Below are 20,857 nucleotides of genomic sequence, written 5' to 3' on the forward strand. Positions count from 1 at the left end.
TTTGAGGATGTTATTATTGTTTAATTATTAATGAGAATTTGGTTGGAAATGAGTGAGCAGTAAGAATATCTTCTAAATCACTTATACAACCATCTTCATTATAAACTCAGTATACAATTGAATAGATTCTTTTCATAAGTTCTAAAATGTTTTGTAAATTAATTTCATTTCTGTTAATACAGAAGCAATTTTCTTTAAAATGAGTTATATTCACTTACTTAGTCACTTCAGTTGTTTCCAACTCTTTGCAATCCAATGGATTGTAGTCTACCAGGCTCCTCTGTCCATGGGATTCTTCAGGCAAGAATACTGGAGTGGGTTGCCATTTCCTTCTTTATATTCACTTAGATCAGTTAAAAATACTGAGGTTTATTTTCTTTATTAATTTGAAAAGAGGGGCTGAAGCCTCATAGATATAAAATAAAATTGCAATTTAAAAAATATAATAAGTATGATATAATAATTTAGAACTTTTGTTCATGCTTCTGGATACTATGTAAAGCAGAAATGCCTTTGACCTTATGTTTTTACACATGAATGCACTTTTAATTAAGACAGTATCATCCTTTTAAAACAAATTCTTTCCAGAACCATTCACTTGAATAAAATAATTATTTAAAAAAATTTTAATAGCACTATCTGAAGGTCAGCAGTTTCTCATAGATACGAATGCTAAGGCAAACTTCCTGTTTATACTTTCCCTCTGGTAATGGAACAAACGCAAATAAGACTCGAATTTATAAATGTCCAATTTACATTTTGAAACTAGTCAGCAATATTCATTCCATTATCTAAAGGGCATAATTACTAAATTTTAGAATTTCTTTTTTCAAATTCTGCTGAAATATATTGAGTAAAATAAAATGAAAAGCAAATGATTAGGCTATGTCATACAACAATAAAATAAATAACAGATATTTGCTCTGTCTCTCTATACTAGTCAATCAATAAAAGAAAACTACACTTATATTCTTTATGGAAGGATTTCTAACTACAGTTTTATTTCCTTTTCATTGTAGTACCACTATATTACCTATTGAGAGAAGCAGTATTAACAAATGAAATATTTTCTTACTTTTAAAATATATTCATGAGAAAAATAGCATTTTAGGTATTAGTTTAAAATTGACTAATTTATGATTATTGAAAAGAAACAACTGAAATAGAAAAATGTTACAACAATCAGTGGAAGGATTGAAAGAAAGATAATAAACATATTTTTGGCCTATTTCATTTTATTTTTTTCTCTAACTTTGTTCTAAATACATTTATTTCTCAAAATGCTACTAGAGAAAAATAAGTACATCAAAATATCTATTAAAGTGTAAATTATATCACTTTTATAGATAGGCAATTAAGATCAATGACACAGGAATTGTGAATTGAAGGTGTATTAAATATGTTTCATCAGGATACATACACAGAACCAGTTTGACTCTTTCTATGGACAACTGATGTTAATTCAATTAAGTACACTGAGAAAAACTGGGTTTTTGTTGTTGTTGTTTTGTTTGTTTTTACTGAAACTTTTATAACTAATTCTACAAAGTTTTTGAAAATTAAGCATTTCACATCTAGGTTTGATGTTAAACAAAAAATCAATATTTGAATTTAACATATTATATATATTCAACTTTTAAAGAATATGTTTCCACAAGTGGTTAGGACATTACTTAAGTAGTAGTCTTTTATCAGTTAATATATTTCTTCAAAAAAAATTTTACATTGATAGAGGCCTTAATGGTTGTAACATTTCTTCACCACTTGCTATTAATTACATTTTAGAATACTCAAAGTAGAATTACTATGTGAAAATGTATGAAATTTTGACAATAAACATACTAATCTTCCAAGTGCTTTTCAAAATAATGTGTTTGTTTATTCTGTCACAGTAAGGAATAATAATGCATGCTTGTTACATTCTTAGTTATATATAAAGATTTTCATTTTGTTTTAATCATGCTTTTTTTTTAATTTTTATTTTTACTTTATTTTACTTTACAATACTGCATTGGTTTTGCCATACATTGACATGATTCCACCACAGGTGTACATGAGTTCCCAAACATGAACCCCCCTCCCACCTCCCACCCCATATCATCTCTCTGGATCATTCTCGTGCACCAGCCCCAAGCATCCTGTATCCTGCATCAAACATAGACTGGCGATTCATTTCTTACATGATATTATACATGTTTCAATGCCATTCTCCCAAATCATCTCACCCTCTCCCTCTCCCTCAGAGTCCAAAAGTCTGCTCTACACATCTGTGTCTCTTTTGCTGTCTCACATACAGGGTCATCATTACCATCTTTCTATATTCCATATATATGTGTTAGTATACTGAATTGGTGTTTTTCTTTCTGGCTTACTTCACTCTGTATAATTGGCTCCAGTTTCATCCATCTCATCAGAGCTGATTCAAATGTATTCTTTTTAATGGCTGAGTAATACTCCATTGTGTATATGCACCACTGCTTTCTTATCCATTCATCTGCTGATGGACATCTATGTTGTTTCCATATCCTGGCGATCCTAAACAGTGCTGCAATGAACATTGGGGTACATATGTCTCTTTCTATTCTGGTTTCCTCTGTGTGTATGTCTGGGTCATAAGGCAGTTCTATTTGCAATTTTTTAAGGAATCTTCATACTGTTCTCCATAGTGGCTGTACTAGTTTGCATTCCCACCAACAGTGTAAGAGGGTTCCCTTTTCTCCATACCCTCTCCAGCATTTGTTGCTTGTAGACTTTTGGATCACAGCCATTCTGACTGGTGTGAAGTGGTACCTCATTGTGGTCTTGATTTGCATTTCTCTAATAATGAGTGATGTTGAGCATCTTTTCATGTGTTTTTTAGCCATCTGTATGCCTTCTTTGGAGAAATATTTATTTAGTTCTTTGGCCCATTTTTTGATTGGGTCATCTATTATTCTGGAATTGAGCTGCATGAGTTGCTTGTATATTTTTGAGATTAGTTGTTTGTCAGTTGCTTCATTTCCTGTTATTTTCTCCCATTCAGAAGGCTGTCTATTCACCTTGCTTATATTTTCCTTTGTTGTGCAGAAGCTTTTAAGTTTAATTAGGTCCCATTTGTTTATTTTGGTTTTTATTTCCAGTATTCTGGGAAGTGGATCATAGAGGATCCTGCTGTGATTTATGTCGGAGAGTGTTTTGCCTATGTTCTCCTCTAGGAGTTTTATAGTTTCTGGTCTTATGTTTAGATCTTTAATCCATTTTGAGTTTATTTTTGTGTGCAGTGTTAGAAAGTGTCCTAGTTTCATTCTTTTACAAGTGCTTGACCAGTTTTCCCAGCACCACTTGTTAAAGAGATTGTCTTTACTCCATTGTATATTCTTGCCTCCTTTGTCAAAGATAAGGTGTCCATATGTGTGTGGATTTATCTCTGGGCTTTCTATTTTGTTCCATTGATCTAAATATAATATATACACATATATATACAAATATATACACATATATATGCAAATATACATATATATACAATCAACTTGACATTATTTCTGGCTTAAATATTTTTTCCAAGTTGATAATTAGTGTTAAAGAATATTTCTATTTTAAGATGGTCCTGAGGGTTTTTGACAAATTATTTTGGATTCCTGATTTTCAAGTTAACTGTTTACATTTGTCTACTTTTTAAAGAACATATTTGTTTTTTAGTTAGGTTTTTAAGATGTTGTATGGCTAATGCTAATTCTATATCATGTGTGTTTAAAATATATTTTCAAGTCTGGCTCATTTTCTTTTGGCATATCTTCCCTTTTTCTGAGTAAAACATGCAATTATAAAGTAATGAATATTTTAATTCATTATATGTTGTACTTTCTACATCTTATTTTGTATATTCCATAGTTTCTTCATGAAAGTTTAAATATTATAAATTTTGCCTGTTTTACTAGCTGATAGTAAGTTATTTTCTTTTTGCAAAGTAGGAATCCTTACTTATGCTTTTTTCCAATGGATATTTGTTGGGAGAGGCAGTCAAGTAAGCACAGTGCCTGGACCCCTGCCTGGTCACATAATAATGTGGTTCGGAACAGGAACGTTTCCTTACAAAGAAAGAAAGAAACCTCATAGCCTGTGCTGGGCATGTCTTTGGGAATATACTTCTCTCTTATGGATTTGAAGTGTGCTTTTTTGTTCTCTTTATATGTGTGTATCATACGGCACTCAGTCAGCCCCACAGCTATAACTGTTTCCAAAGCAGAGGGGTGCATGCAAACCCGTTTGCTAGGCAGTGGGAAGAGACCCTCTGCTCAAGGGAGATAAACACTCAGCTGTCGCTGATCTCTTAGCTCTATGTGAGTAAAGATGGGAAAAAGAAAGGAATACCAGACTACCTGACCTGCCTCTTGAGAAACCTGTGTGCAGGTCAGGAAGCAACAGTTAGAACTGGACATGGAACAACAGACTGGTTCCAAATAGGAAAAGGAGTACGTCAAGGGTGCATGTTGTCACCATGCTTATTTAACTTTTTTGAAGAGTACATCATGAGAAATGCTGGACTGGAGGAAGTACAAACTGGAATCAAGATTGCTGGGACAAATATCAATAACCTCAGATATGCAGATGACACCATCCTTATGGCAGAAAGTGAAGAACTAAAGAGCCACTTAATGAAAGTGAAAGAGGAAAGTGAAAAAGTTGGCTTAAAGCTCAACATTCAGAAAACTAAGATCATGGCATCTGGTCCCATCACTTCATGGCATATAGATGGGAAACAGTGGAAATAGTTATAGACTTCATTTTGAGGGACTCCAAAATCACTGCAGATGGTGACTGCAGCCATAAAATTACAAGACTCTTACTCCTTGCAAGGAAAGTTATGACCAACTAGAAAGCATATTAAAAAGCAGAAACATTACTTTGTCAACAAAGATCTGTCTAGTTAAGGCTATGGTTTTTCCAGTGGTCATGTGTGGATGTGAGAGTTGGACTGTGAAGAAAGCTGAGCACCAAAGTCTTGATGCTTTTGAACTGTGGTGTTGGAGAAGACTCTTGAGAGTCCCTTGGACTGCAAGGAGATCCAACCAGTCCATCCTAAAGGAAATCAGTCCTGGGTGTTCATTGGAAGGACTGATGTTGAAGTTGAAACTCCAATATTTTGGCCACCTGATGAGAAGAGCTGACTCATTTGAAAAGACCCTGATGTTGGTAAAGATTGAGGGCAGGAGAAGGGGATGACAGAGGATGAGATGGTTGGATGGTATCACCGACTCAATGGACATGAGTTTGAGTGAACTCCAGGAGTTGGTGATGGACAGGGAGGCCTGGCATGCTGCGGTTCATGGGATCGCAGAGTCGGACACGCCTGAGTGAATGAACTGAACTAAACTGATGTGAGTAAATCGTTGTTCCAACCAGTGCCTGTGTGTTATATCTTTCTTGGAGACCTGGTTCCTACACACCATGGAGTGGTTGACATCTGAAACTACTCTGCCTGGTGTAGGCATTATTATGCTATTTTCTGTGTTCCATGTTATGAGACTCCTCCCATGGGGGTAATAAGTGCTGCTTGATGGATAATTTTTATTGATTCAAATTCTGTTTAGTAAGTTAGATATGTCTTCATTTATTTGTACTGTTTCCCATAATGTCTACTAAGTTTCTTTATTTTTATTTTTATTTTATTTTTTTTGATCCTCACTTAATATTTATTTATTTAATGGATTTTTTAATTTTTAAATTATTTTTATTATTTTTATTTATTTTTATTTTGTAAATTTTAAAATCTTTAATTCTTACATGCATTCCCAAACATGAACCCCCCTCCCACCTCCCTCCCCATAACATCTCTCTGGGTCATCCCCATGCACCAGCCCCAAGCATGCTGTATCCTGCGTTAGACATAGACTGGCGATTCAATTCTTACATGAAAGCAAAAATAAACAAATGGGATCTAATTAAAATTAAAAGCTTCTGCACAACAAAGGAAAATATAAGCAAGGTGAAAAGACAGCCTTCTGAATGGGAGAAAATAATAGCAAATGAAGCAACTGACAAACAACTAATCTCAAAAATATACAAGCAACTTATGCAGCTCAATTCCAGAATAATAGATGACCCAATCAAAAAATGGGCCAAAGAACTAAATAGACATTTCTCCAAAGAAGACATACGGATGGCTAACAAACACATGAAAAGATGCTCAACATCACTCATTATTAGAGAAATGCAAATCAAAACCACAATGAGGTACCACTTCACACCAGTCAGAATGGCTGCGATCCAAAAATCTGCAAGCAAGAAATGCTGGAGAGGGTGTGGAGAAAAGGGAACCCTCCTACACTGTTGGTGGGAATGCAAACTAGTACAGCCACTATGGAGAACAGTGTGGAGATTCCTTAAAAAATTGCAAATAGAACTACCTTATGACCCAGAAATCCCACCGCTGGGCATACACACTGAGGAAACCAGAATTGAAAGAGACACATGTTCCCCAATGTTCATCGCAGCACTGTTTATAATAGCCAGGACATGGAAACAACCTAGATGTCCATCAGCAGATGAATGGATAAGCAAGCTGTGGTACATATACACAATGGAGTATTACTCAGCCATTAAAAAGAATTCATTTGAATCAGTTCTGATGAGATGGATGAAACTGGAGCCGATTATACAGAGTGAAGTAAGCCAGAAAGAAAAACACCAATACAGTATACTAACACATATCTATGGAATTTAGAAAGATGGCAATGACGACCCTGTATGCAAGACAGGAAAAAAGACACAGATGTGTATAACGGACTTTTGGACTCAGAGGGAGAGGGAGAGGGTGGGATGATTTGCGAGAATGGCATAGTAAGTTTCTTTAGACTGTTTATCTTGTATCTAGTCTTCCTATTTTGTTCCATTGCTGCTAATTGTTTATTTTTACAGCCTTAATAATAAGTCTTAATTTCTATCATTTTTAATAGTATTGCTACTTTAAAGGAAATATTTTTTCATTTTAGGCACCAAATCTAGACTAAAGTAGGTATAAAGACATGGGAAAGGGAAGGACATTGATTGACTTTTTACTATCAAAAAAATGAATAGTTAATTTACTATTTTTGTCTTTTGCTGAAGCTCTGGCTATTATAAATAAAAGTTATATATACATATTATAAATGCAATTATATAAATACATCTCCAAATTCGAGTTTAGTCACCAAGTCATGTCTGACTCTTGTGACTCCATGGACTGGAGCCCGCCAGGCTCCTCTGTCCCTGTAATTCTCCAGGCAAGAATACTAAAGTGGGTTGCCATTTCCTACTTCAGGGGATCTTCCCAACTCAGGGATCAAACCCAGGTCTCCTGCACTGCAGGCAGTTTCTTTACCAACTGAACTATCAGGGAAACCTGTTTTCATATTAACTACAGAAGTCTACCTCCCATCCTCTTTTTCACTCCTGAAAGACAAATTTTAAAAATCTACTTTGTCCTCTGATGTGAGACTGCTGTGTGACATGTTGCAAAGGCTTGGTGCACAATCTTCTTAGAGGTTTTGTTCCATGCTCTTCCATATCGACTCTCCAATTCATCATGCTCCCTCTGTCTATCTGAAGCTTGATGTGGACAAGCAGAGAAAGAGAAGATGTCTGGCATGGAAAAATTCCTACTTGCCTAATGTACATGAAACTTAGTACTGGCTTCCCCTGGACTAACACGTGGTCAGATGCTGCACTGTTCTCTTATTGAGGTGCAGTTTGTTTTTCAAACTCATAATAGAGGGACATTTGATTCCCCCTCAGGGGTGTGAAAGCACAGTGCGTTTCTATTATAACACTCTGGAACAGCCTTCTTGGTGGCTAAAGCCAGGTTTGGGGTCAGTCTTTCTGCCTGAAAACCATCCTGCAGGTTGTCTGTATTTATTTTAAATAACCACTTACTTGGCTTGTGATGATGACTAAGAGTCCCAATATTCCAAGTTAAATGGATAATGGAAAATGGGAGAAGGTTTAAACAGCACTCCACAAATCCCTTCAAAGAAATATTCTCTATCAAATGTCTCCCCTAATCATGTCTTCCTCCTCATGCTCAGAGAAGCAACCTTTTCTGTAACACTTTCTAACCAGTGACCAGTAACATTTTAAATGATCATTGTGCTGTCCAAGCACAATGCTTAGCTCCACACATAGCTCCATAGCACTTGAAATCGAAATGTGCATGTTACTGCACACAGAATTGTAAATTGTCTTTTATTCAAAATAATTAAAATTAAATTTGTTGTATTTATGGTAGCTTCCACAATAGAAAGGAAAGTCATGGAGTTCTGTTTTGGTATAGAGGACTCAAACTCCATTTATGTGATGAGACAAAATTCTCTGATACCTTGTCTTTCTTTAGAAAATGAGACTACCTTAAAAATATTGTCTTCAACTTTGGGGCTCCAGAGGAAAATTCAAGTGGTAAAAGTTCCTACTAATATTTTTCCCAATAATATTAAAGAACTTACTGGATCTATTGAGATAATCATATAAATTCTTCTTTGCTTTATGTTAATGTGTCAGTAAATTTAGATAAATTTCCAAAGTAAAGCAGCCTTGGATTCTAGGTATGGATTATTATTTTTGTTCTCTCACACAGTCGTGTCTGACTCTTTGGGACCCCATGGACTGCAACATGCCAGGCTTCTCTGTCCTTCACTATCTCCCAGAGCTTGCTCAAACTCATGTCCATTGAGTCGGTGATGCCATCTAACCATCTTATCCTCTGTTGCCCCTTCTCCTGCTGCCCTCAATCTTTCCCAGCATCAGGGTCATTTCCAATGAGTCCGCTCTTCACATCAGGTGGCAAAAGTATTGGAGTTTCAGCTTCAGCATAAGTCCTTCCAATGACTATCAAGGTTGATTTCATTTAGGATTGACTGGTTTGATGTCCTTGCTGCCCAAGGGACTGTCAAGAGTCTTTCCAACACTACAATTCCAAAGCACCAGTTCTTTAGTGCTCAGCCTTCATTATGGTCCAATTCTCACATGTGTACATCACTACTGGGAAAACCATAACTTTGACAGTGAGGATCTTGTTGACTAAGTGATGTTTTTGCTTTTTAATACATTGTTTAGGTTTATCATAGCTTTTATTCTAAGGAGCAAGTGTCTTTTAATTTCGTGGTTTCAGTCACCATCCATAATGATTTTGGAGGCCAAGAAAATAAAATCTGCCACTGTTTCCATTTTCGATTTATTTGCCATGAAATGTTGGGACCAGAAAGCCCAATACTTACTATTTTGAATGTTGAGTTTTAAGCCAGCTTGTTCACTCTCCTTTTTGACTTTCATCAAGAAGCTCTTTAGTACCTCTTCATTTTCTGCCATTCAGTTCAGTTCAGTTCAGTCGCTCAGTCGTGTCTGACTCTTTGTGACCCCATGAATCACAGCACGCCAGGCCTCCCTGTCCATCATCAAGTCCCGGAGTTCACTCAGACTCGCATCCACCGAGTCAGTGATGCCATCCATCCATCTCATCCTTGGTCGTCCCCTTCTCCTCCTGCCCCCAATCCCTCCCAGCATCAGAGTCTTTTCCAATGAGTCAACTCTTCACACGAGGTGGCCAAAGTACTGGAGTTAGAGCTTCAGCATCATTCCTTCCAAAGAAATCCTGGGGCTGACTTCAGAATGGACTGGTTGGATCTCCTTGCAGTTCAAGGGACGCTCAAGAGTCTTCTTAGTCGGCAAAGTAATGTCTCTGCTTTTGAATATACTATCTAGGTTGGTCATAACTTTTCTTCCAAGGAGTAAGCGTCTTTTAATTTCATGGCTGCAGTCACCATCCTTAGTGATTCTGAAGCCCCCCCCCCAAAAAAAAAAATAAAATAAAATGTGACACTGTTTCCCCTGTTTCCCCATCTATTTCCCATGAAGTGATGGAACCGGATGCCATGATCTTCGTTTTCTGAATGTGAACTTTAGGCCAACATTTTCACTCTCCACTTCCACTTTCATCAGGAGGCTTTTTAGCTCCTCTTCACTTTCTGCCATAAGGGTGGTGTCATCTGCATATCTGAGGTTATTGATATTTCTCCCAGGAATCTTGATTCCTGCTTGTGTTTCTTCCAGTCCAGCATTTCTCATGATGTATTCTGCATAGAAGTTAAATAAGCAGGGTGACAATATACAGCCTTGGCGTACTCCTTTTCCTATTTGGAACCAGTCTGTTGTTCCATGTCCAGTTCTAACTGTTACTTCCTGACCTGCATACAGATTTCTCAAGAGACAGGTCAGGTGGTCTGGTATTCCCAACTCTTTCAGAATTTTCCACAGTTTATTGTGATCCACACAGTCAAAGGCTTTGACATAGTCAATCAAGCAGAAATAGATGTTTTTCTGGAACTCTCTTGATTTTTTCATGATTCAGCGAATGTTGGCAATTTGATCTCCAGTTCCTCTGCCTTGTCTAAAACGAGCTTGAACATTAGGGAGTTCATGGTTCACGTATTGCTGAAGCCTGGCTTGGAGAATTTTGAGCATTACTTTACTAGCATGTGAGATGAGTGCAATTGTGCAGTAGTTTGAGCATTCTTTGGCATTGCCTTTCTTTGGAATTGGAATGAAAACTGACCTTTTCCAGTCCTGTGGCCACTGCTGAGTTTTCCAAATGTGCTGGCATATTGAGTGCACCACTTTCACAGCATCATCTTTAAGGATTTGAAAGAACTCAACTGGATTTCCATCACCTCCACTAGCTTTGTTCATAGTGATGGTTTCTAAGGCCCGCTTGACCTCACATTCCAAAATGTCTGGCTCTAGATTAGTGATCACACCATCATGATTATCTTGGTCGTGAAGATCTATTTTGCACAGTTCTTCTGTGTATTCTTGCCACCTCTTCATAATATCTTCTGCTTCTGTTAGGTCCATACCATTTCTGTCCTTTATCGAGCCCATCTTTGCATGAAATATTCCCTTGGTATCTCTAATTTTCTTGAAGAGATCTCTAGTCTTTCCCATTCTGTTCTTTTCCTCTACTTCTTTGCATTGATCGCTCAAGAAGGCATTCTTATCTCTTCTTCCTATTCTCTGGAACTCTGCATTCAGATGCTTATATCTTTCCTTTTCTCCTTTGCTTTTTGCCTCTCTTCTTTCACAGCTATTTGTAAGGCCTCCCCAGACAGCCATTTTGCTTTTTCACATTTCTTTTCCATGGGGATGGTCTTGATCCTTGTCTCCTGTACAATGTCATGAACCTCATTCCACAGTTCATCAGGCAGTCTATCTATCAGATCTTGGCATTAGGGTAGTGTCATCTACATATCTGAGGTTGTTGCTATTTCTCCTAGCAATCTTGATTCCAGAGTATGTTTCATCCAGTCTGGCATTTCTCATGATGTACTCTTCATGAAAGATAATAAGCAGAGTAACAATATATAGCCTTGTCGTACTCTTTTTCCAATTTAAAACCAGTCCTTTGTCCCATGTCCAGTTCTATCCGTTGCTTCTTGTCTTGCCTATAGGTATCTCAGGAGGCAGGTAAGATGGTCTGGTATTCCCATCTCTTTAAGAATTTGCCACAGTTTGTTCTGATCCACATAGTCCAAGGTTTTAGCATAATCAATGAAGGAAAATAGATTTTTTTTTTCTGTAATTCCCTTGCTTTTTCTATGATACAGTGGATGTTGGCAATTTGATTTCTGGTTCCTCTGCCTTTTCTAAATCCAACTTGTACATCTGGAATACTTGGTTCATGTACTGTTGAAGCTTAGCTTGTAGGATTTTGAGCATAACCTTGCTAGCATGTGAAATGAGTGCAATTGTGTTGTAGTTAGAACATTCTTTGGCATTACCCTTCTTTGGGATTGGAATGAAAACTTACCTTTTTCAGTCTTGTGGCCATTGCTGAATTTTCCAAATTTGCTGGCATATTGGGTGCAGCACTTTAAAATCATCATCTTTTAGGATTTGAAGTAGCTCAGGTGGAATTCCATCACCTCCACTAACTTTGTTTGTAGTAATGCTTCCTAAAGCCCAGGATGTCTGGCTCTAGTTGAATAACCACATCATTGTGGCTATCCCAGTCATTAAGATCTTTTTGTATAGTTCTGTGTATTCTTGCCACCTCTTCTTAATCTCTTCCGCTTCTGTTAGGTCCATGCCACTTCTGTCCTTTATTGAACCCATCTTTACATGTAATGTTCCCTTGACATCTCCAATTTTCTTGAAGAGATCTCTATTCTTTCTCCTCCTATTGCTTTCCTCAATTTCTTTGCATTGTTCACTTATGAAGGCTTTCTTATCTCTCCTTGCTATTCTCTGTACCTCTGCTCGGTTTTATATTTTTCTCTTCCTCCTTTGCCAGGGATAGTCCAGGGATAGTCCAGGGATAAGCACTACATATTAATGATCTAAATGTGGTTATTTGAAGATTTTTGCATATATGCTGACAAGTAAAAATAATTTATTTTATTTTATTGTACTCCCTTTGACCACTTTAGAAATAAGTGTATACTAGCCTCATTAAGTTTGTTGGAAAAATATACATTATCTCTTTCTTTAAGATTTGATAAAAAGCATGTGGTCCTGATTTCTATTTGTTAGGAAAAGGTTTAAAGGGTTGCTTTACTAATCTACTCAGTAATTTCATTTTTATACATGTGTGACAATTCCATTAAATTCTATTTTTTAAGAAAACTATTCATTGGCATTAAATTATCTATATTTTTCTCTTGACTCTTCCACTTATATGTTTCACGCGTGCCTCTACTTACAGTCACATCGATGTTTATAATGGTAATCCTTCGTGATTACAGTGACTAATTACAGAAAATTTGTGATCTAAGATTTAATTGATACAAAATGTTATCCTTATTTCTTATACACCATCTTCTTTTGTTTAACAGTGATTGAAACAGCTTTATATTAAAACTCGCACTGAACAATAAACAGGTAACAATAGGAGGTTTTTGAGTGACAGTCTAGCATTTGTTTTAAAACTCTAAACTGTAAGCTCTGTTTAGAAAATGGACACTAACCCAAATATGGAATTTATGAAGTTTAAGTACTGCTTAGAGGCAATCACATCTCTCTTAATCTTGAATTTACTATTTCAACCTTTAAGTATAGATCATATCAGTACTCTCTGCTGCTACTTCTGCTGCTGCTAAGTCGCTTCAGTTGTGTCCGACTCTATGCGACCCCATAGACGGCAGCCCACCAGGCTGCCCCATCCCTGGGATTCTCTAGGCAAGAACACTGGAGTGGATTGCCATTTCCTTCTCCAATGCATGAAAGTGAAAAGTGAAAGTGAAGTTGCTCAGTCGTGTCTGACTCTTAGCGACCCCATAGACTACAGCCCACCAGGCTCCTCGGTCCATGGGATTCTCCAGGCAAGAGTACTGGAGTGGGGTGCCATTGCTTCTCTGAAGTACTCTCTAGGACTTTTGTATTTGTCATTCCTTTAGGATTTAAACTCCATAATGTCTTGTGCTCGAAATTGCATGTCCTTATGGTTGACTAGGTTGTGGTTGCCTAAAATTATTGCTTCTGTCATTTTTTCCTTTGCCTATAACATATTTAACAAAGCTAAAATTTGTTAGAGAAATTAGCATTACATGTGATAGATTTTGTACTTAGCCCTGAAAAGAAATAAAACATAAACTCTTCCCTCATTAATAATCCAACCATTATTTTAATAGTATTACTTATGAGATGAAATTGGCTAACCATTATTCTCACACCATCTAATTTCTTTTTTTTTTCATTTTGAAATTTGGAGGTATTGTACTTAGTATAATTTCCTCACTTGTTATGCTCCAAGTGTATATTGATATTTTCATGTTTAGGTAAGCACATGTAATGAAAAGACCCTGATGCTGGAAAAGATTGAAGGCAGGAGGAGAAGGGGACAACAGAGGATGAGCTGGTTTGATGGCATCACCGACTCAATGGACATGAGTTTAGGTAAACTCCAGGAGTTGATGATGGACAGGGAGGCCTGGTGTGCTGCAGTCCATGGGGTCACAAAGAGTCAGACATGACTGAGCGACAGAACTGAACTGATGTACACATACATAGATCCATCATTGCAAGTTTTTCAATTTAGTAATCCTTGTCAGTTTTTAATAAAATTAAAATTTGGCTATTTGCAATCAGAAAGTAAATATTTGATATATCAACATCCCTTCTCAACTTGTCTATGCCATGAATGCAAGGTAGCTGATAAAATTAAAAAAGAGGTTTAAAATACTATAAATAATGATGCATATTAGATTTTAAGACTGTAAGATCCTATGTCTGTGTGGAATCTGTATCAGATAATGCCCTTCCATCTAGAAACAGCACAAAGCACGTATATAGAAGGAAATAAAAGATCACATTCCTAGGGTCTTCTTTGTGATTTCAGTAATCCCCGATACCTGTATAGATGCTATGTAGGATTCTGTAAGACACCACTGTATTATTATTATTATTACCTTTTTACTCGAGCTGATTAGACTTAGTTTCTCTCCCTGGCACCCCAAAGCTTCCCAACTAAAATAATTTACCATCAAAATAAAAGTAGAATTAAGACTAATAGTTTCATTAGTTTAAAATATTGGTTATAGGAATTAAATGATAGGACTTCCCTGGTGGCTCAGATGGTAAAGCATCTGCCTACAATGCAGGAGGCCCAGGTTCGATCCCTGGGTCAGGAAGATCCTCTGGAGAAGGAAATGGCAACCCACTCCAGTACTCTTGCCTGGAAAATCCCATGGACGGAGGGGCGTGGTAGGCTACAGTCCATGGGGTCGCCAAGAGTCAGACATGACCAAGCGACATCATTTTCACTAGTTCATTTCTAGTTCCCCATCTTTGTAAGAAAATACATGGGACTATAACTAATGAGGAAAGATGTGAAACTATGAAATATATATATATATATATATATATATATATATATATATATAGTAATTGTGGAAATATTGAAGCAATGCATATATGAGGCCAGTATGAAGCAATATCTAAAGGGCACTATTTCAGAAATATAAGTTCTTTTCTCTTATGAATTTGATGAAGAACAGGAGTTTCCAGAAGGTAGTTTTTCATGATTCAGATTGCATAAGATCTAGTAACAAAAAATGTCATGTCTCCGAGTAAGATTTTGTGGTTTCTCAGCAAAAGGCCTTTAAAGAACAAGAAACATACATATGGCTCCACTGGGGACCCACAGAGTCTTTCATTGCAGATTCATTGGCCTAAAAAAAGTGCTGTCCTCAGGAATCTATAACTCCTCCACAATACGGGTGGGAAATGAAGAGACAGGGCTCTGAATGATGAAATGCCTCAGAAGCCAAGACTCTGAACACCCACAGGCAGAGAAATGCATGATTAACCATGGTTCAGATAATAGGAGCTAATATTTATTGATTGCTTGTTTTGTACTTACAAAGTCTTTCGTTATAGTCATCTCTTCATTCACATATCAGCTATTTGAGACTAGAAAGTGTTATCACCTCTGAGAAACAAGATTGTAATAAGTAACGGGCTCAAGATCACCTAGTCTGACAATGGAAGACTTCGGATTTTCATCTAGGAGGTCAGGCTCCAGGCGGCAGCCGCCAAATGTGATTCTGCTCTTTGACAGCTATGCCAAGAAGAGGCAAGTGAATAATACAAGTGAGGGTGAAGAATAGCCTCCAAAAGATGTGTCTGTTCTCTAATTTTGTTTTACTTGTGCAGTTTTGTCCTTTACCTCAATGAGTCACACTGACATGACAATTAAGGCAATGACATTTGCAATTGCACATGCTCTATAATTTGATATATTCCTTTCATAAGTATTTGTTGAGCACCTCATCCAAAGCTTATCAGCAGGCAGACCGTAAGAAAATATAACACGGAATGTGTTCCTGAAGCTTCTAAGAAAACTAGGGTGAGATGGTTAATGGCAAGTTGTAGAACCAAGCATCCATGAAGGGCAGAGAGAGCAGTTGCTAGGACCACATAGATGTGGAGGACAATCTCTCAAGGAGACTGGTCAGCCAGGGTTTCTGCAAGGAACTGGGATTTTACTTGACATTAAATGTAAGGCAATTGCCTCTGTCTCTGACTTATAAATGGGAAGCCCTTGTGAAGCAGCCATCAAATTCTTGATCTGCAACCACCCCATGACTCTTCAAACCTACAGAACAGCAAAAGTTAAAGTTCTAGAATGAGTATTTGACTTTGTTTAATAGATCTTCATGATCCTCTGACCTGAATTCTTCCCTCTCTGTTATGTGTTATCTGCTTTTTAAGGCCATAATTGAACTTGATATAGTTTACAGAACATCTGCCTAGTTTGGTACTGCTGACTTCTATGGTTCTCTCTCTCTCTCTCTTTTTTTTTTTTTTTTTTTTTGCTTTATTCTTAGCCATCATTATCTTAACTTCCTAAACTTGTTCTAAAATTTATACAATTATTAGAAGATTTCAAATTACTATCCAACAATCTATGGCCCTGTTTCTTTTCCCCAACAATATATTGCTTTTGCACTGGGCAGAAAGTGTGGTGCTGTCTAGGATTTATGTGTATAACACTTAGAGATTATCTTTATTTTTAATTTTTTTAAGGTATCTGGTTTGCACTGCTAACAGCTTAGTCCCAAATTATATGAGAATAGAAGTCATCTAAGCTTTCTAATTATTTTTGTTGGATAATTCTCCTCTATGGTATTTATGTGTTATTTTATACTATAAGATTAGTTATACTATAAGAAGTTAGGGATAGCATCCATAAAGGCATCAGTTGTGATCCTTTCCAGGAATACAACTGGTGGATTATCAATAAAGCAAAATCAAATATTAAGTGACTAGAAAAATTGGGTATGAACTCCTGAAATCACTGGAAAATTCATGAAATTCCAAGACCTGATCTAAATTGACTGACATCCTTGATATTGTATTATATAATTTGAGAGGAGGTAATCTATGAGTTATTCCTTTAAGTTTTCATATTTTTTCTTCTAAGATGTAAGAACCTGTTTTTGAACAGTTGAGGTCTTTAGATGAGGCTCTGGAATAAACCAAAATGTAATCAGACAAACGATGACTAGTCTTTTAAATTATGCAGAATCTTAACAGTTACAATAAATGGGGAGAATACTTATATGGAAAGAGTCATGGCCAGATATCAAATCCTCTGAGTCAATTATCCATACTCGCTCCTATGGATGGGAATGATATTGGAAACCCATCCAACTTTGATGCATCCTTTGTGACTGCTCAAGTTTCCTAAAGAAGAAAATGTTAGCAGTCTTACATTTTAACTATATCTACCTCAATCATCATTAATTATTTGAAATCCTCATTTCAGTGTGAGGTAGAGTCCCCTTGTCTCTTGAAACGCCCACTTAGAGTGAAAGTAAGCTCCTGATTCTAAGCCTAGGGCCGTGTCCCCTGGCCCTACTTGCCTTCCTACTCCTTCCTTGTTCCCTCATTCTCAGATTGCTTGAGTCTTGTTCATTTTCTTTTTCTTTTTTTTTTTTTTTTACATTTTTTATTCAATGGAGAAAGAAAGAGAGGGAGAGACCCTGCTTGGTGCCAATCTTCATAATTGCATATTGAACATAGTAATTGACTCAATGGAATAAATGTATAGTTGGAACCACATCCCTGAATGGCAGGTATGATTAAAAATTCTGCAAATCACCTGAAAAATACCAAAAGTGTAGGTTGAAGGCAGTTGAAGTCCTTTTATAAAATCTTTGTGTGTTTGTAAGCACCTTTGCAAATGAGTGCACACTGTGCATATATGTGTGAAAACACACAGCAAAGGTCGTACCTTCAGCAGCCATAAAATTCATATGTTTTGGGGAACCAGAGGTAAAAAATGTGTTAAATAATGATATTAAAAACTTCATGTGGTAACAGTTCCTAACCTTCCTTTTCTGAAATTGCTTTTGACAGAAAGTGAACTTACTCTCTATGCTTGCTAATATATACTAGAATGGAGTCTTTAAAAATTAAACCAGATGAAAAATTAGCAGATAGCTGCTGAGCTAATATAATTTGAGACTTCTTGGATTGAACATAGGAATATTTTAGTGTCTTGGAGAAGTGATATTTGAAGTGCAGTGTCTACTTCCAAAAGTACACACACACACACACACACACACACACACACACACAAACTAGAACTTGTATTATTCTTTATTTAGTCTCATAAGTTTAGATCTACTTCTGTTTATGAAGTTTTATTACAGTTGTGTGGACATAGTGTTGATAAGTAAAGAACATGCATGTATTAGGGAAATGTGCTTAAAGTTATTATTATTATTATCATATTAAGTAGGATGTAAGAGAAAAAAAATTAGTTACTGGTTGAATGGTGTTGTGCAATGCAAAGCATAAATAGAAGTCTTCAGCCACCTCCAAAACTCCAAAATTGTTCTTAATGTTTCTGTCAACTTGACATGAACAATAGATTGTCCACTTTGTAGGAGGGAAAGGAAAGAGCATGAGTGACTTCCTATTCCCAGTGAAAGTGCACATGTATTTCTATAGATGGTTCCATTTAGTATTCTGTCTTAAAATGTGATTCTTGTTTTCTTCATGCAAAATTTATGTTGATGTGCACACACACACATACACACACAAATAAAAGATTGTTTCACAAAACGCAATGGCTATGGACAAATTCTTAGTAAATATCTATGTTGTAAACTGGCAAGTCCAATTTTATATAAAATATATTTTATAAGCTAAAGGTTGTGAAATAGAAATTGCAGAGAAAATTCCACTATAGGTTGTAGTGAAAAATTGTGTCATACAGTCATATTTAATATAGCTTACTTTTTTGGAACAGTTGAGTAACAAATGACTCTTTAGAATTATATATGATAGATATTATGCCACACATTTGTGCTTTTACTTTTAGTTTTTATACTTCTCAAATACATTTAATACTGCATGTCAGTGTTTTAAAGATTTTTAACTACAGTCAAAAAGTTAGTTTTTGAATTTTAACATTTTAAAATTAAGCTTACAAAATACTATTTATCAATAATTCATTTCCCTGAACATTATAGATGAGTCATATTCAGATCTCAGAAGTGAGTGGTTAAATAAATATACTGAGATAGTTAGATTCACTATTTTTTTAAGTCAACCAGTTTTATAAAACTTCTGTAGTGAAATTGAAATTTTCCCTATTACAACATTTTAAAAGTATATTTAACTAAATTTTACAAAGCACAGAAAGGAGAGTGATGGTAGCCAAATAGATAACATTTAAATTTAAGAATGATAATCTTCAGATCAAAACAAAACACGTGTAATTACTTAATGTCCTGAGAAATTTCTAGTTATTTTTAACTTTATTGCAAAAGCAGATGTCCTTACCAGTTTTACTAGTGTCAGTGTGTTGCTAATGAAGATTTTTCCTGTATGAAAAATTCTCCCTAAGAATATTTTAGGTTATTTCAGAAAATTAAGTTTTTCTCCTGTGCTATTACAGCATAGGTGTGGCTCTATTTTTAAGAATTCCAAATAGGTAAAAATCTCCTGAATTTATTCATAATACTTTATGCAGTTAGACACAACAGATAAATGACTAATTGTGCCTATCCTTAAAAAGGATTATTCAGCTAATGAGATCTTTCCATTTTTATTTTTTTGTTTTTAATAAAAACTTAATTCTTACAAACTTTTTATATAGAGAGCCATTAGAAGATAGAGACTATACCTGAATCAATAATAAATTAAATTACTGTTCTAATGCCTCTAATCATATCCTAGAGGCCTAAAAGTATTGATGCTGTTTTCACAAAAATCTAATATATCCTAAAGAGAGTAGTTTCTTTGCTGTAAATCTCAAATTCATTTTGTACAATTATCCCACTGATATTTGACACCGTGTTTAGAGGCATATTTATATTTAAATGTCTTTCTCTTTATTCATTATGAGCCTTTTGGAGGTAAAAAATTCCACTTTCTTTATGTTGTAAAAGATAAGATTGATCTCTTTGGTATTGCTTAATTGTTGATAATAATGCTAAAAACACCCATCTACATACCTCCAAGAATGCTTGGGTGATTAATGAGGTATATTTAAATCATCTGAGTTTTGAAATGAAAGACACTATATAAATATAACATTCCATGCTATTATTATTAAAATTCAGGCAGTTCTGATTCAACCTCATAACCATTTTAAAGGATTTATTGGCCAAGGAAATTACCTGGGTAAAATAAAATATCATGTCAGTATTTCCAATGCTGAGCTTATTCAAAAACTTTCTTTGAGTCTATGTACACAAAAGAAATAGACCCTAAGGGATAATTACATGTAGGAGGCCGTCAGTTTAGAGATTAAGACACTAAGGTCAAAACCATGCAAAACAGCACAAGAAACTGAGATATCATACTCAAGACAACAGCAGGTTCATCAGTCATTCCTCCCACCTCATAAGATCCAGCATACAGACTCCTCTGCTTCCAGGCTTTTCTTCAGTTGAAAAGATCTATTCATTACTGAAAAGCTCTTGTGTTAAAACAATCTTTGCAATTTTTTTTAAATTTGCTGCTAGATTGATTACCTTTAATTAACCTACTGCCTTATCAGAGAGAGGTGTGAAATTGCTCTTTGCTCTTCTCAGCTTCTGGCAGGTTATCGAGCAGCGTTCTGTCGGCTTTGCTTCGCAAAGCAAACTGAAAATGACTGTCACTAAAACTTTCCTTTTCTGTCTAAACATCCCAAACAGTTGACAATATTTCTCCATCATGAGATCTCTCAACTCAGAATTTTCGTTTTAATTTAATTCTACTTTAGTTTGGATTTAACTTGTCCTTCCTCCAAATTAAGCAGCAGGAGTTCACACCCAGTGGGTAATATCAGAGTCTCATCTGCCTAAGAAAATGTTGTAATTCATGTTTATATTTAAATTTAGAAACAAACAAATCT

General features: G+C 35.8%; 1 non-coding gene across 1 annotated transcript; it reads left to right on the top strand.

Annotated features, from left to right (window-relative positions):
• The first annotated feature begins 14,558 nt into the window (after positions 1–14,558).
• On the top strand, positions 14,559–14,631 carry TRNAC-ACA (transfer RNA cysteine (anticodon ACA)). The gene has a single exon. It is a non-coding gene; the product is annotated as a tRNA-Cys (tRNA).
• Positions 14,632–20,857: the final 6,226 nt, after the last annotated feature.

This window comes from Ovis canadensis, chromosome 3 (genome assembly GCF_042477335.2).
Source record: "Ovis canadensis isolate MfBH-ARS-UI-01 breed Bighorn chromosome 3, ARS-UI_OviCan_v2, whole genome shotgun sequence".
Taxonomy (NCBI): domain Eukaryota; kingdom Metazoa; phylum Chordata; class Mammalia; order Artiodactyla; family Bovidae; genus Ovis; species Ovis canadensis.